The sequence below is a fragment of the Saccoglossus kowalevskii genome, chromosome 11 (assembly GCF_978046115.1).
Source record: "Saccoglossus kowalevskii chromosome 11, keSacKowa6.1, whole genome shotgun sequence".
Classification (NCBI taxonomy): Eukaryota; Metazoa; Hemichordata; class Enteropneusta; family Harrimaniidae; genus Saccoglossus; species Saccoglossus kowalevskii.
This window is the reverse complement of record NC_140651.1, coordinates 10,938,018-10,956,080: the sequence shown is the minus strand read 5'-3', so window position 1 is coordinate 10,956,080 and position 18,063 is coordinate 10,938,018.

Genomic DNA, 18,063 nt, shown 5'->3' with positions numbered 1-18,063 from the left:
CTGTCTGTTTGTTTGTTTGTGCTCATCTGTTTGCTGTACATTTATTGCCTGGGGAAGACAAAACTCAGTTTCTTGTGTGCCTTTTATTTTTTAGTTCATAAAAAAAAGTACAATTATTGAGCATATTACTGCGCTTATATGCTATGCATTATTGAAGATAAGTTTCCATTCTATATAATGGGAAAACCCTGCACACTCACTGAATTAAATGTTATTTTTCTTTTAATGTATATTAGAATTCATATACATAATATGTATATAACCTATAGCTCCACTGCCTACTTCGCCTTACAATAGAGATCAGAGCGTGCCCTGAAAAAAAAACTATTTCAATGGGGTAAAATTGATTATGATAAGGGGTAATAATTTACATTCATCAAAGCTTGGATAGATGTGAAATTGAAAGTTTTGCTCGTATTAATGGGCTGTACATGGCCGTCTGCCAGATGCAATGTGTGTACAGTTTAGTGAAGAAGACAATTAGCACAACTTATTTGCAAACAAAAGAAAAAATTGTAAACTTCAGTTCCCCCACCCGAGTTTAAACGTTAAACTACTTCTTATTACTATGTTTAGATGAATCATGGAGGTAATAATCTTATTACCTCCATGGATGAATATATCGTTTCAAAGCCTCCCTCATCAGCCATAGCATTTTCTGCTTTCGTTTTCCGCTAATCTGTGTCAATAGCGCCCTCTGTCTATGGAGCAATACTCGAATCTCTAAATGAACGAATTCACAATTTTGTCTCGAAGTTGCATTCCGTTTTCGAGAGGCACGTTTACATACATTAAATCTGTATTAGTATTATTCTTTTTTTCCCATTTACGTAACAAGTCGTGCCAGCACTATTCACTATCTAAATAAATGAATACCGCCATCTAAGTTCAAATTTGGCACATGGGTCTATCTTGTTATTACCGACACTCGGGCTTATGTATCAATAATACGGGTTATTCGAGGCATCGAAGAAAATCTTTAAAATCGACAACGAGGAAGTGAACGAACGTGGAAAGTAGAGGATCGAGGTGTGGGGTAGCGGGATTCTCCAAACATCGTCTGAACGTTGGACTCTCAACCACACCACCAACGGCAGGAATCAGTCGAGGCTTGGGGAGTTCGGCAGCGACTGAGAGCACAGTGCGTGTACCCTTGGATGATCACTGGTTATTGTTGCGGAATACACTAATATTTTATGTGAAGATCACAGTCGAATATCATAAGAATTGATTCGCCAAATGTATGAATCAAAATAGAACTGGCGAATTGTATTTTTTTTTTTTTTTGCATTTTTGGCAAAGGACTATACTCAATTGCAAACTAATTCAAATATACACGATGTATGGATGTTATCGTTGTTTTAGGACTCAGAGGGCTGTTGATATTTTTTGTCTGTCGTCATAAATAACACGGGGTCAAAATATATCACGTGGTTGATATACCCAGAATTTTAAAGTAACAACAATAGAACTCGCGCATATCACAGTTGCCATGACAATTGGTGTTATTCTTCATTGCTACATGGTTACATTCTGACTCAAATTACACGAAAAGAAAAGTGCCCAATAATAAAAAAAACAACTTTTGAATCATATAACTAAGCCGAATACTCAAATTATATGTTCAAATATAAATTATTATAGTACCCAATACGAGACGTGATGAATTGTACTGCCGGCTTCCACCTTCCTAGTATATTTTTTTCGTTGGTACTTACTTACTCACATCAACACAACTAGTTAGTTTCACAGCACTGCATACACAACATTCCATCTACTGTTTTGTTTAAAACTCCATCTCAAATATTTGTTTGTTTTTTTCTAAATTAAAAGACGGTTAGCACAATAAATGCATCTTTCACTCCCAAACCCATAATATGTCGTCCAAAAGCCGCCTGTCGCATACCCTCTCAGATGTCAGTCTTGCGTAAATTGCCTTTACGTGTACAGCGATCCTATGTGATTGGCGTAGACTATCGGATTCGTGTGTTGGTCGCACCACCGTTATATAGTTTACATTATGGAACCGATTGGACGAATGATGTATTTAGTTTAGATTGGCCCACTTGTTTAGACTTGTCTCTAGAATCTAGGACCACCAAGAGCCAAACCACGATTTACTAAAAATACGAGAAAGTACAAGAAAGTTATTTACAAAACGATAGTTTTACGATTGTTGTAACTGTTTGACGTCACTTTATGCCTGATTGTTTCAATTTGAATGTTTCTCTCTTTTTTTGTCAAATTCAAATTGAGATGTTCTCTCCAACAAATCGAGTCATGACAATCACAGATATCAATGTCGCGTCACGTGACTGGCTACGGACAATTTATGTCACCGTCAGTTAGTTTCATCCGAAAATATCTTCTTGTTTTAAGGTACATTGTTTCAAAACACAGCTAAAATAGTAACGTGTACGTACCACAGAGTGAAAAGGACAAACACATCTCAGGTGTTGTAAGATGTATCTAATTGGTCCATAGTGTAAATATGGTAGCACATAGGGTGTAAGATGTATCTAATTGGTCCATAGTGTAAATATGGTAGCACATATGGTGTATGATGTATCTAATTGGTCCATTGGTCTATAGTGTAAATATGGCAGCACATAGGGTGCACGATGTATCTAATTGGTCCATTGGTCCATAGTGTAAATATGGTAGCACATATGGTGTAAGATGTATATAATTGGTCCATTGGTCCATAGTGTAAATATGGTAGAACATAGGGTGTAAGATGTATCTAATTGGTCCATAGTGTAAATATGGTAGCACATAGGGTGTATGATGTATCTAATTGGTCCATTGGTCCATGGTGTAAGTATGATAGCACATAGGGTGTACGATGTATCTAATTGGTCCATTGGTCCATGGTGTAAGTATGATAGCACATAGGGTGTACGATGTATCTAATTGGTCCATTGGTCCATGGTGTAAGTATGATAGCACATAGGGTGTACGATGTATCTAATTGGTCCATTGGTTCATGGTGTAAGTATGATAGCACATAGGGTGTACGATGTATCTAATTGGTCCATTGGTCTATAGTGTAAATATGGTAGCACATATGGTGTAAGATGTATATAATTGGTCCATTGGTCCATAGTGTAAATATGGTAGAACATAGGGTGTAAGATGTATCTAATTGGTCCATAGTGTAAATATGGTAGCACATAGGGTGTATGATGTATCTAATTGGTCCATTGGTCCATAGTGTAAATATGGCAGCACATATGGTGTAAGATGTATCTAATTGGTCCATAGTGTAAATATGGTAGCACATAGGGTGTATGATGTATCTAATTGGTCCATTGGTCCATAGTGTAAATATGGCAGCACATATGGTGTAAGATGTATCTAATTGGTCCATAGTGTAAATATGGTAGCACATAGGGTGTATGATGTATCTAATTGGTCCATTGGTCCATAGTGTAAATATGGTAGCACATAGGGTGTAAGATGTATCTAATTGGTCCATAGTGTAAATATGGTAGCACATAGGGTGTATGATGTATCTAATTGGTCCATTGGTCCATAGTGTAAATATGGCAGCACATATGGTGTAAGATGTATCTAATTGGTCCATAGTGTAAATATAGTAGCACATAGGGTGTATGATGTATCTAATTGGTCCATTGGTCCATAGTGTAAATATGGCAGCACATATGGTGTATGATGTATCTAATTGGTCCATTGGTCCATAGTGTAAATATGGTAGAACATAGGGTGTAAGATGTATCTAATTGGTCCATAGTGTAAATATGGTAGCACATAGGGTGTATGATGTATCTAATTGGTCCATTGGTCCATAGTGTAAATATGTTAGCACATAGGGTGTATGATGTATCTAATTGGTCCATTGGTCCATGGTGTAAGTATGATAGCACATAGGGTGTACGATGTATCTAATTGGTCCATTGGTCCATGGTGTAAGTATGATAGCACATAGGGTGTATGATGTATCTAATTGGTCCATTGGTCCATGGTGTAAGTATGATAGCGCATAGAGTGTATGATGTATCTAATTGGTCTATTGGTCTAAAGTATAAATATGGTAGCAAATAGGGTGTATGATGTATCTAATTGGTCCATAGTGTAAATATGGTAGCACATAGGGTGTATGATGTATCTAATTGGTCCATTGGTCCATAGTGTAAATATGGCAGCACATATGGTGTATGATGTATCTAATTGGTCCATAGTGTAAATATGGTAGCACATAGGGTGTATGATGTATCTAATTGGTCCATTGGTCCATAGTGTAAATATGGCAGCACATATGGTGTAAGATGTATCTAATTGGTCCATAGTGTAAATATGGTAGCACATAGGGTGTAAGATGTATATAATTGGTCCATTGGTCCATAGTGTAAATATGGTAGTACATAGGGTGTACGATGTATTTAATTGGTCCATTGGTCCATAGTGTAAATATGGTAGCACATAGGGTGTATGATGTATCTAATTGGTCCATTGGTCCATAGTGTAAATATGTTAGCACATAGGGTGTAAGATGTATCTAATTGGTCCATTGGTCTATAGTGTAAATATGGTAGCACATATGGAGTATGATGTATCTAATTGGTCCATTGGTCCATAGTGTAAATATGGCAGCACATATGGTGTATGATGTATCTAATTGGTCCATTGGTCCATAGTGTAAATATGGTAGAACATAGGGTGTAAGATGTATCTAATTGGTCCATAGTGTAAATATGGTAGCACATAGGGTGTATGATGTATCTAATTGGTCCATTGGTCCATAGTGTAAATATGGCAGCACATATGGTGTAAGATGTATCTAATTGGTCCATAGTGTAAATATAGTAGCACATAGAGTGTATGATGTATCTAATTGGTCCATTGGTCCATAGTGTAAATATGGCAGCACATATGGTGTATGATGTATCTAATTAGTCCATTGGTCCATAGTGTAAATATGGTAGAACATAGGGTGTAAGATGTATCTAATTGGTCCATAGTGTAAATATGGTAGCACATAGGGTGTATGATGTATCTAATTGGTCCATTGGTCCATAGTGTAAATATGATAGCACATAGGGTGTATGATGTATCTAATTGGTCCATTGGTCCATGGTGTAAGTATGATAGCGCATAGAGTGTATGATGTATCTAATTGGTCTATTGGTCTAAAGTATAAATATGGTAGCAAATAGGGTGTGTGATGTATCTAATTGGTCCATAGTATAAATATGGTAGCACATAGGGTGTATGATGTATCTAATTGGTCCATTGGTCCATAGTGTAAATATGGCAGCACATATGGTGTATGATGTATCTAATTGGTCCATAGTGTAAATATGGTAGCACATAGGGTGTATGATGTATCTAATTGGTCCATTGGTCCATAGTGTAAATATGGCAGCACATATGGTGTAAGATGTATCTAATTGGTCCATAGTGTAAATATGGTAGCACATAGGGTGTAAGATGTATATAATTGGTCCATTGGTCCATAGTGTAAATATGGTAGTACATAGGGTGTATGATGTATCTAATTGGTCCATTGGTCCATAGTGTAAATATGGTAGCACATAGGATGTACGATGTATTTAATTGGTCCATTGGTCCATAGTGTAAATATGGTAGCACATAGGGTGTATGATGTATCTAATTGGTCCATTGGTCCATAGTGTAAATATGGTAGCACATAGGGTGTATGATGTATCTAATTGGTCCATTGGTCCATAGTGTAAATATGGTAGCACATAGGGTGTATGATGTATCTAATTGGTCGATTGGTCCATGGTGTAAGTATGATAGCACATAGTGTGTACGATGTATCTAATTGGTCCATTGGTCCATGGTGTAAGTATGATAGCGCATAGAGTGTATGATGTATCTAATTGGTCCATAGTGTAAATATGGTAGCACATAGGGTGTATGATGTATCTAATTGGTCCATTGGTCCATAGTGTAAATATGGCAGCACATATGGTGTATGATGTATCTAATTGGTCCATAGTGTAAATATGGTAGCACATAGGGTGTATGATGTATCTAATTGGTCCATTGGTCCATAGTGTAAATATGGCAGCACATATGGTGTAAGATGTATCTAATTGGTCCATGGTGTAAATATGGTAGCACATAGGGTGTAAGATGTATATAATTGGTCCATTGGTCCATAGTGTAAATATGGTAGCACATAGGGTGTATGATGTATCTAATTGGTCGATTGGTCCATGGTGTAAGTATGATAGCGCATAGTAGGACCACTGTTGTTGGTGGACCCAGTATAGTAGGACCACTGTTGTTGGTGGACCCAGTATAGTAGGACTACTGTTGTTGGTGGACCCAGTATAGTAGGACTACTGTTGTTGGTGGACCCAGTATAGTAGGACTACTGTTGTTGGTGGACCCAGTATAGTAGGACTACTGTTGTTGGTGGACCCAGTATAGTAGGACTACTGTTGTTTGTGGACCCAGTATAGTAGGACTACTGTTGTTTGTGGACCTAGTATAGTAGGACTACTGTTGCTGGTGGTCCCTGTATAGAATGGCTACTGTTGTTGGTGGACCCAGTATAGTAGGACTACTGTTGTTGGTGGACCCAGTAAAGTAGGACTACTGTTGGTGGACCCAGTATAGAATGGCTACTGTTGTTGGTGGACCCAGTATAGTAGGACTACTGTTGTTGGTGGACCCAGTAAAGAATGGCTGTTGTTGGTGGACCCAGTATAGTAGGACTACTGTTGTTGGTGGTCCCTGTATAGAATGGCTACTGTTGTTGGTGGACCCAGTATAGTAGGACTACTGTTGTTGGTGGACCCAGTATAGTAGAACTACTGTTGTTGGTGGACCCAGTATAGTAGGACTACTGTTGTTTGTGGACCCAGTATAGTAGGACTACTGTTGTTGGTGGACCCAGTATAGTAGGACTACTGTTGCTGGTGGTCCCTGTATAGAATGGCTACTGTTGTTGGTGGACCCAGTATAGTAGGACTACTGTTGTTGGCGGACCCAGTAAAGTAGGACTACTGTTGGTGGACCCAGTATAGAATGGCTACTGTTGTTGGTGGACCCAGTATAGTAGGACTACTGTTGTTGGTGGACCCAGTAAAGAATGGCTGTTGTTGGTGGACCCAGTATAGTAGGACTACTGTTGTTGGTGGTCCCTGTATAGAATGGCTACTGTTGTTGGTGGACCCAGTATAGTAGGACTACTGTTGTTGGTGGACCCAGTATAGTAGAACTACTGTTGTTGGTGGACCCAGTATAGTAGGACTACTGTTGTTTGTGGACCCAGTATAGTAGGACTACTGTTGTTGGTGGACCCAGTATAGTAGGACTACTGTTGTTGGTGGACCCAGTATAGTAGGACTACTGTTGTTTGTGGACCCAGTATAGTAGGACTACTGTTGTTGGTGGACCCAGTATAGTAGGACTACTGTTGTTGGTGGACCCAATATAGTAGGACTACTGTTGTTTGTGGACCCAGTATAGTAGGACTACTGTTGTTTGTGGACCCAGTATAGTAGGACTACTGTTGTTGGTGGACCCAGTATAGTAGGACTACTGTTGTTGGTGGTCCCTGTATAGAATGGCTACTGTTGTTGGTGGACCCAGTATAGTAGGACTACTGTTGTTGGTGGACCCAGTATAGTAGGACTACTGTTGTTGGTGGACCCAGTATAGTAGGACTACTGTTGTTGGTGGACCCAGTATAGTAGGACTACTGTTGTTTGTGGACCCAGCATAGTAGGACTACTGTTGTTGGTGGTCCCAGTATAGTAGGACTACTGTTGTTTGTGGACCCAGCATAGTAGGATTACTGTTGTTGGTGGACCCAGTATAGTATGACTACTGTTGTTGGTGGTTCCTGTATAGAATGGCTACTGTTGTTGGTGGACCCAGTATAGAATGGCTACTGTTGTTGGTGGACCCAGTATAGTAGGACTACTGTTGTTGGTGGACCCAGTATAGAATGGCTACTGTTGTTGGTGGACCCAGTATAGTAGGACTACTGTTGTTGGTGGACCCAGTATAGTAGGACTACTGTTGTTGGTGGTCCCTGTATAGAATGGCTACTGTTGTTGGTGGACCCAGTATAGAATGGCTACTGTTGTTGGTGGACCCAGTATAGTAGGACTACTGTTGTTGGTGGACCCAGTATAGTAGGACTACTGTTGTTTGTGGACCCAGTATAGTAGGACTACTGTTGTTGGTGGACCCAGTATAGTAGGACTACTGTTGTTGGTGGTCCCTGTATAGAATGGCTACTGTTGATGGTGGACCCTGTATAGTAGGACCACTGTTGTTTGTGGACCCAGTATAGTAGGACTACTGTTGTTGGTGGACCCAGTATAGTAGGACTACTGTTGTTGGTGGACCCAGTATAGTAGGACTACTGTTGTTGGTGGACCCAGTATAGTAGGACTACTGTTGTTTGTGGACCCAGTATAGTAGGACTACTGTTGTTTGTGGACCCAGTATAGTAGGACTACTGTTGTTGGTGGACCCAGTATAGTAGGATTACTGTTGTTGGTGGTCCCTGTATAGAATGGCTACTGTTGTTGGTGGACCCTGTATAGAATGGCTACTGTTGTTGGTGGACCCAGTATAGTAGGACTACTGTTGTTTGTGGACCCAGTATAGTAGGACTACTGTTGTTTGTGGACCCAGTATAGTAGGACTACTGTTGTTGGTGGACCCAGTATAGTAGGATTACTGTTGTTGGTGGTCCCTGTATAGAATGGCTACTGTTGTTGGTGGACCCTGTATAGAATGGCTACTGTTGTTGGTGGACCCAGTATAGTAGGACTACTGTTGTTGGTGGACCCAGTATAGAATGGCTACTGTTGTTGGTGGACCCAGTATAGTAGGACTACTGTTGTTGGTGGACCCAGTATAGTAGGACTACTGTTGTTGGTGGTCCCTGTATAGAATGGCTACTGTTGTTGGTGGACCCATTATAGAATGGCTACTGTTGTTGGTGGACCCAGTATAGTAGGACTACTGTTGTTGGTGGACCCAGTATAGTAGGACTACTGTTGTTTGTGGACCCAGTATAGTAGGACTACTGTTGTTGGTGGACCCAGTATAGTAGGACTACTGTTGTTGGTGGTCCCTGTATAGAATGGCTACTGTTGTTGGTGGACCCAGTATAGTAGGACCACTGTTGTTTGTGGACCCAGTATAGTAGGACTACTGTTGTTGGTGGACCCAGTATAGTAGGACTACTGTTGTTGGTGGACCCAGTATAGTAGGACTACTGTTGTTGGTGGACCCAGTATAGTAGGACTACTGTTGTTTGTGGACCCAGTATAGTAGGACTACTGTTGTTTGTGGACCCAGTATAGTAGGACTACTGTTGTTGGTGGACCCAGTATAGTAGGATTACTGTTGTTGGTGGTCCCTGTATAGAATGGCTACTGTTGTTGGTGGACCCTGTATAGAATGGCTACTGTTGTTGGTGGACCCAGTATAGTAGGACTACTGTTGTTGGTGGACCCAGTATAGTAGGACTACTGTTGTTTGTGGACCCAGTATAGTAGGACTACTGTTGTTGGTGGACCCAGTATAGTAGGACTACTGTTGTTGGTGGTCCCTGTATAGAATGGCTACTGTTGTTGGTGGACCCAGTATAGTAGGACTACTGTTGTTGGTGGACCCATTATAGTAGGACTACTGTTGTTGGTGGACCCAGTATAGTAGGACTACTGTTGTTTGTGGACCCAGTATAGTAGGACTACTGTTGTTTGTGGACCCAGTATAGTAGGACTACTGTTGTTGGTGGACACAGTATAGTAGGATTACTGTTGTTGGTGGTCCCTGTATAGTAGGACTACTGTTGTTGGTGGACCCAGTAAAGAATGGCTACTGTTGTTGGTGGACCCAGTAAAGAATGGCTACTGTTGTTGGTGGACCCAGTATAGTAGGATTACTGTTGTTGGTGGTCCCTGTATAGAATGGCTACTGTTGTTGGTGGACCCAGTATAGAATGGCTACTGTTGTTTGTGGACCCAGTAAAGAATGGCTACTGTTGTTGGTGGACCCAGTATAGTAGGATTACTGTTGTTGGTGGTCCATGTGTAGTAGGACTATTGTTGTTGGTGGACCCAGTAAAGAATGGCTACTGTTGTTGGTGGACCCAGTATAGTAGGACTACTGTTGTTGGTGGACCCAGTATAGTAGGACTACTGTTGTTGGTGGTCCCTGTATAGTAGGACTACTGTTGTTGGTGGTCCCTGTATAGAATGGCTACTGTTGTTGGTGGACCCAGTATAGTAGGACTACTGTTGTTGGTGGACCCAGTATAGTAGGACTACTGTTGTTGGTGGACCCAGTATAGAATGGCTACTGTTGTTGGTGGACCCAGTATAGAATGGCTACTGTTGTTGGTGGACCCAGTATAGTAGGACCACTGTTGTTGGTGGACCCAGTAGAGTAGGATTACTGTTGTTGGTGGTCCGTGTATAGTAGGACTACTGTTGTTGGTGGTCCCTGTATAGAATGGCTACTGTTGTTGGTGGACCCAGTATAGTAGGACTACTGTTGTTGGTGGACCCAGTATAGTAGGACTACTGTTGTTGGTGGACCCAGTATAGAATGGCTACTGTTGTTGGTGGACCCAGTATAGTAGGACTACTGTTGTTGGTGGACCCAGTATAGTAGGACTACTGTTGTTGGTGGACCCAGTATAGTATGGATACTGTTGTTGGTAGACCCAGTATAGAATGGCTACTGTTGTTGGTGGACCCAGTATAGTAGGACTACTGTTGTTGGTGGACCCAGTATAGTAGGACTACTGTTGTTGGTGGACCCAGTATAGTAGGACTACTGTTGTTGGTGGTCCCAGTATAGTAGGACTACTGTTGTTTGTGGACCCAGTATAGTAGGACTACTGTTGTTGGTGGACCCAGTATAGAATGGTTACTGTTGTTGGTGGACACAGTATACAATGGTTGGTGATGTTGGTGGACCCAGTATAGAATGGCCACTGTTGTTGGTGTGCCCAGTATAGAATGGCTACTGTTGTCGGTGGGCCCAGTATAGAATTGCTACTGCTGTTGGTGGACCCAGTATAGTATGGATACTGTTGTTGGTGAGCCCAGTATAGAATTGCTACTGCCGTTGGTGTACCCAGTATAGTATGGACACTGTTGTTGGTGGGCCCAGTATAGAATTGCTACTGCCGTTGGTGTACCCAGTATAGTATGGATACTGTTGTTGGTGGGCCCAGTATAGAATTGCTACTGCCGTTGGTGTACCCAGTATAGTATGGACACTGTTGTTGGTGGGCCCAGTATGGAATGGTTACTGTTGTTGGTGGACACAGTATAAAATGGTTGGTGATGTTGGTGGACCCAGTATAAAATTGCTACTGTTGTTGGTGGACCCAGTATAGAATGGCTACTGTTGTTGGTGGGCCCAGTATAAAATTGCTACTGTTGTTGGTGGACCCAGTATAGAATGGATAGTGTTGTTGGTGGACCCAGTATAGAATGGATAGTGTTGTTGGTGGACCCAGTATAGTATGGATAGTGTTGTTGCTGGACCCAGTATAGTATGGATACTGTTGTTGGTGGACCCAGTATAGAATGGCTACTGTTGTTGGTGGACCCAGTATAGAATGGATAGTGTTGTTGCTGGACCCAGTATAGTATGGATACTGTTGTTGGTGGACCCAGTATAGAATGGCTACTGTTGTTGGTGGACCCAGTATAGAATGGCTACTGTTGTTGGTGGACCCAGTATAGAATGGCTACTGTTGTTGGCGAGCCCAGTATAGTATGGATACTGTTGTTGGTGAGCCCAGTCAGTGTTCGAAATTAACTGAAAATCATAACAGGCCCAAAGGACCTATGTCAAATTAAAACTGTAGGTCCTTCTAGCTAACTGTAGGCCCTGATATTTAATAAACAAAGACTAAACGGATAATACAAGCTTGCAATTGCAAAACCTTTATTTACTAATTAATCAGACATATTATCTGCAGCCTCAAAGAGGTCATCATCATTTCTTTCATCGTCACTAAACTCATCAAAATCTTCAGAAAAAACACTGTCATGATCACTGGCCGACTCTGAATCTGACATGCATTTTGCATCGTGTTCACAATCATTGGCGTCAGCCTCAGCTTCTACAAGGATCAATTCTGCTGCACGATCCTCGACAAGGCCGGCAATACATCACCTTGTTGTTGTTATCAAAAAGTAACCAGTCTTTGAACTCCGCCTGCCAGCTAACTTGGAATGTGCGTGGTTTACGCCTAGACCGTTCGTATTCTTGCTGTTTGTCAGGCCTTTCTTGTGTAGTTTTCACATGTTTAGCAGCAGGCTCCTGGCAGTTTAAAAATCGCCACATACCAACATGTAGAATGAATTCTACTGTTGGTGGACCCAGTATAGAATGAATACTGTTATTTGTGGGCCCAGTATAGAATAGCTACTGTTGTTGGTGGGCCCAGTATAGAATGGATTCTACTGTTGGTGGACCCAGTATAGAATGGATACTGTTGTTGGTGGGCCCAGTATAGAATAGCTACTGTTGTTGGTGGGCCCAGTATAGAATAGCTACTGTTGTTGGTGGTCCCAATACACCTTGATAGCGAGGGCCATACTAGGTTCCACTGTGTGTTGAACTCATACACATTAGATTCTGTTGGGGTTGGGAAAGACTTTTGCTGAATTGATATCCTGATCATGAAATACAGGTGTCATTGAGTGAATCAGTATTTTAGATATGTGTCTTTTAGATCTAGCAATGCTTGGAAATCTCCTGAGTGAATGCATTAGTGAATGTAGGCTGGGGTTTCCATTCTGAAATATTCTGCCATGATGTACCGATTTAGTCAGCTTAGGTGGGAGCAGACTCACACTATATTCCCTTTTGCCAAGAATGTAGTATCTTGCTTGCCTTCAGCAAATCAGCTGGTAGGTGCATTGATGATGATTCCATTATCAATGGTGGTCTTGTATCTGTGTTTTATTACTTATTCAGATCCCTGTTCATGGTAATGGACATCCAGCTGTCATAAAAGGCTGTCTGACCCCACAGGTTAGTGGGCAAGCCATGCCCACGAAAGTTCACCTACCAAAACATCATAATTGCTTGTGTCACCCTTCCCTCATCTGCACTGCACGCACGATCTGGCTAGCCACCTATGACCCATTGCATCCAGCTTTGCAGAAGGCAGGATGTAGGTCTTTAAACCATATCTGCAAACTTCCCCGCCACAGCCCACTTAAGCGCCAAGGACTCTAATTTATGAGCGGGATAGTTTCGCTCACTTTTAGAAAGTCCTGAAGGTATTTCATAATCAGGATAGGCCAATACTGGAGGAGTCGTCAGCCTATCGATCAGAGTTTCAAATGCATGTTGACGCTCAGGGGTCCATACAAAGTCTGGCATCTTCACCTTACATGGTTTACCACCCTTCTTCCCTTTCTGAGTGCACAGTCCCACAGTCAATACATTCGGTGGTTTAGAAATCTTGGAAAAGCCTTCCACATAATGACGATAGTACCCAACTATACCAAGAAAGTTCTTCACCTCCTTACCATTCTTGGCCCCGTCAATTTCTCAGGGCTTCTGTCTTGGCCGGGTCAGTTCTTACCCCTTCCTCTGAGTAATGAACTTCTTTACAAAAGAACTCACATTTCTTTGCCTTGACCTTCAAGTTGTTACTCTTCAGTCTCTCTAGGATCTGCTTCAGATGTTCACAATGGCTTGTGAAAGACTGCGAAAAAATCACCACATCATCAAGATATACAACGCACGTTTTGTTGATCAAATCACCCAAACATTTCTCCATTGCTTTCTGAAATGAACTTGCACTCCCACACAAACCCATGGGCAGGCGGTTACATAATAGCCAACAAGTGTGACAAAAGCAGTTTTTTCCCTGTCTCACTCATCCATCAAGACCTGCCAATAACCACTCTTCAAGTCGATGGTAGAAAACCATTTGGCCCCTTTCAGTGCATCAAGGCTCTCTTCTATTCATGGCAAAGCGTACGCATCTCGAATAGTTTTCGCATTAATCTTCCTATAGTCGATACACAACCTTGACGTACCATCTTTCTTAGCTACCATCACCACTGGCACTGCCCAGGGACTGTCTGATTCCCGTATCACTCCACAGTCCCTCATGCCTTTTATAACATTACGCAGCTTCTCGTACATCGCAGGAGGGACCTGTCAGTGCTGCTCTCATCAGTCAGATGAATGGCGAATCAAATCACACTCACCCAGATCATTGTCATGCTTGGAGAATGACTCAATGCTGTCCCTGAACAATTCCTTAACTCTGCTTAACTGAGGTTTATCGATAGGTGACCTGGACAAGTCAAACCTAACACCGCCCACTGTGAATACAGGTCCTTCACAAGTTTGAGATTCATCGCCTCTTGTTCCCTGACAGGCATCTGCAACTCTGATCACTGCACTAGCTTTGCCAATAACACTTCCTGGTCTGACAGCCACTGTTTTTGCTGTTGCATTATACAATCGCACTGGCAATGACTCACTCTTGCATTCCATCACTGTCACAAGGGGTCCCGCCAGTACTGCACAACTCAAACTTGGTGTTGGTTCTACAGCAACAACATACTTATCTCCTTTCGTGCCACCTTTTATGTTGCCCCAGACGACCTTGGCTTCTTCAGGTCTCACTATCACTGGTCTATTTGTTGAAATATGCACATCACCCAGCTGACCATGAGATCCCACGGACCTTTCTACCGGCTACTGACACCCTTGCACTCTGGACCTTACACCCAGTTCTCCCACCCATCTGAAAACACTTACACAGATCTAGCACATTAGTACCAAGAGTCAGCGGCACTCTTTTAGTATATTCTCTATCAGGCACAGCAAGAACCAGTGACTTCTCTTGACCACCAAATATTCTGGCAGGTATCGTTATACCCGCCTCGATATACCCCAGGAAGGGTACGTCTTGTCCGCCAGCTCCTGTCACCTCTAAAGTCTCACTCATCTGTTGAATAGGGCAGTCATGCAGAAACTTTCGATAGAAGCCTTCACCAACAGTCGTCACCTGAGAACCAGTGTCCAATAAGCAGCGCGCTCTCACTCCATTTACGTAAACAGTCTCTACAGGTGATGACCCTACAATACGTTTTCTAACCTGTGTTTGCACCAAATGTGGCCGAGCATCTGGTGCACCTTGCAAGCTGTTGTCGCGCCACACCCTGCTATTCTCCTCATCATGTATGATTTTTCTATTCCTTCAGGCATGTTTCTCACAATGCGGTCTACAATTTGCCTCGTCACTGTTCTTGCCTTGGTTGTTATCCTTGGACTTCTCTCCGGGCAATCGTGCATCACATGTCCAAAGACATCACAACGGTAGCACTGGATCCCTTTCTTTTTGTGAGGACAGTTCGTCGATTTGTGGCCAAGCTCTTTGCAATTGAAGCAGGCACCCCTGTTCACCGACCTTGTCTTTTCCGCACTAACATTGTCTTTGGCTGATCTTCCCCCCCCTTTACCTTCATGTCAGCCAATTGTGACTCAAGCGCTCCCACACGACTCAGTAGTTGCTCTAATGGTAATATAACCTTTTGGATGGCTTTAGTTGCCTTTGTGGCTGTTTCCGCTGTTGCCCTCATCCTAGTGCTGTGTGGCTCAGTCAGATTTCTCGGACGAATCCACTTTTCATAAGTGACAACACATTAGTTATCCCATGTCACTCTTGTAAAAAAGACTTTAAACGATGCTTTATTCAACTCAAAGCTTCTTAGGTTTGTTCAGACCTCTGCATAAATATGACTATTGTGATTACGCATTTCAGACATCTGGCTTGCTGGAATTCTGGTCTTGTTAGTGAGAAAATTTGTTGGTTTTGCTCCTGAAATTTTAGCATACTAAGTTTTTCGTGGCTCAAGTTTCTTGCGTTCAAAATTTACAAAATCTACAACCAACACCACAATCAATACAATACTTTACGATTTCACTACAACAAGGAAAGCATTCAACGCTGGTGCTGGAACACGCATGGCGGCCATTTTCTGTACGGTCACATGGTTTTGGATTAACTTGGACTTTTTTGATGCTGCTCATCCACAATATCGATAAATCGGTACTAATCCATGAATCAAATACCACAGACTATCTTTCGAAACACGAAAAATTGGTGATAGCATTTTGAAATTATTAATAATACCTGGTCGGGTTCGGAGATACAGTTCGACCCAAGCCTCTCTTGTAATTTGTTGTGATAGGTTGAATCGCTAATCTGGGAATCATTCCAATGTAATATCTATGTAGTATCTATGTAAAATCCTGTGTCTTAACTTGTAGTTTACTTGTATATTGTTTACTTACTTATATATTATATAAATAATATATATATATATGTCCCTATTTATATATTGGGCATGTTGATTGGTTGTACTAGTATATTAGGTATCTTATGTTGATTTCAAATTAATATAAATACTGGTAAATGGGGACCTGGTGTAGATATTTTGCCTTATATATTACGTATCGTATGTAGATTTTTCACCGCTAATACATTGCACACTATTGGTTCTACTAGTATATCGGGACCTGGGATAGATTGGTTTACTGGTATATTACATATCGTATGTAGATTTCACTACTGATACATTGCACACATTGGTTCTACTGGTATATCGGGACTTGGGATAGATTGATTTACTGGTATATTACATATCGTATGTAGATTTTACTACTGATACATTGCACACTATTGGTTCTACTGGTATATCGGGACCTGGGGTAAATTGGTTTACTGGTATATTACATATGGTATGTAGATTTCACTACTGATACATTGCACACATTGGTTCTACTGGTATATCGGGACTTGGGATAGATTGGTTTACTGGTATACTACATATCGTATGTAGATATCACTACTGATACATTGCACACATTGGTTCTACTGGTATATCGGGACCTAGGGCATATTAGTTTACTGATATAATACGTATCGTATGTAGATTTCACCACTGATACATTACACACTATTGGTTCTACTGGTATATCGGGACCTGGGATAGATTGGTTTACTGATATAATACATATCATATGTAGATTTCACTACTGATACATTACACACTATTGGTTCTACTGGTATATCGGGACCTGGGATAGATTGGTTTACTGATATATTACATATCGTATGTAGATTTCACTACTGATACATTACACACTATTGGTTCTACTGGTATATCGGGACCTAGGGCATATTAGTTTACTGATATAATACATATCGTATGTAGATTTCACCACTGATACATTACACACTATTGGTTCTACTAGTATATCGGGACCTGGGATAGATTGGTTTACTGATATATTACATATCGTATGTAGATTTCACCACTGATACATTGCACACATTGGTTCTACTGGTATATCGGGACCTAGGGCATATTACTTTACTGATATAATACATATCGTATGTAGATTTCACCACTGATACATCACACACTATTGGTTCTACTGGTATATCGGGACCTAGGGCATATTAGTTTACTGATATAATAAATATCGTATGTAGATTTCACCACTGATACATTACACACTATTGGTTCTACTGGTATATCGGGACCTGGGATAGATTGGTTTACTGATATAATACATATCGTATGTAGATTTCACTACTGATACATTACACACTATTGGTTCTACTGGTATATCGGGACCTGGGATAGATTGGTTTCCTGAAATATTACATATCGTATGTTGATTTCACTACTGATACATTACACACTATTGGTTCTACTGGTATATCGGGACCTGGGATAGATTGGTTTACTGATATATTACATATCGTATGTAGATTTCACTACTGATACATTACACACTATTGGTTCTACTGGTATATCGAGACCTAGGGCATATTAGTTTACTGATATAATACATATCGTATGTAGATTTCACCACTGATACATTACACACTATTGGTTCTACTGGTATATCGGGACCTGGGATAGATTGGTTTACTGATATATTACATATCGTATGTAGATTTCACCACTGATACATTACACACTATTGGTTCTACTGGTATATCGGGACCTAGAGCATATTAGTTTACTGATA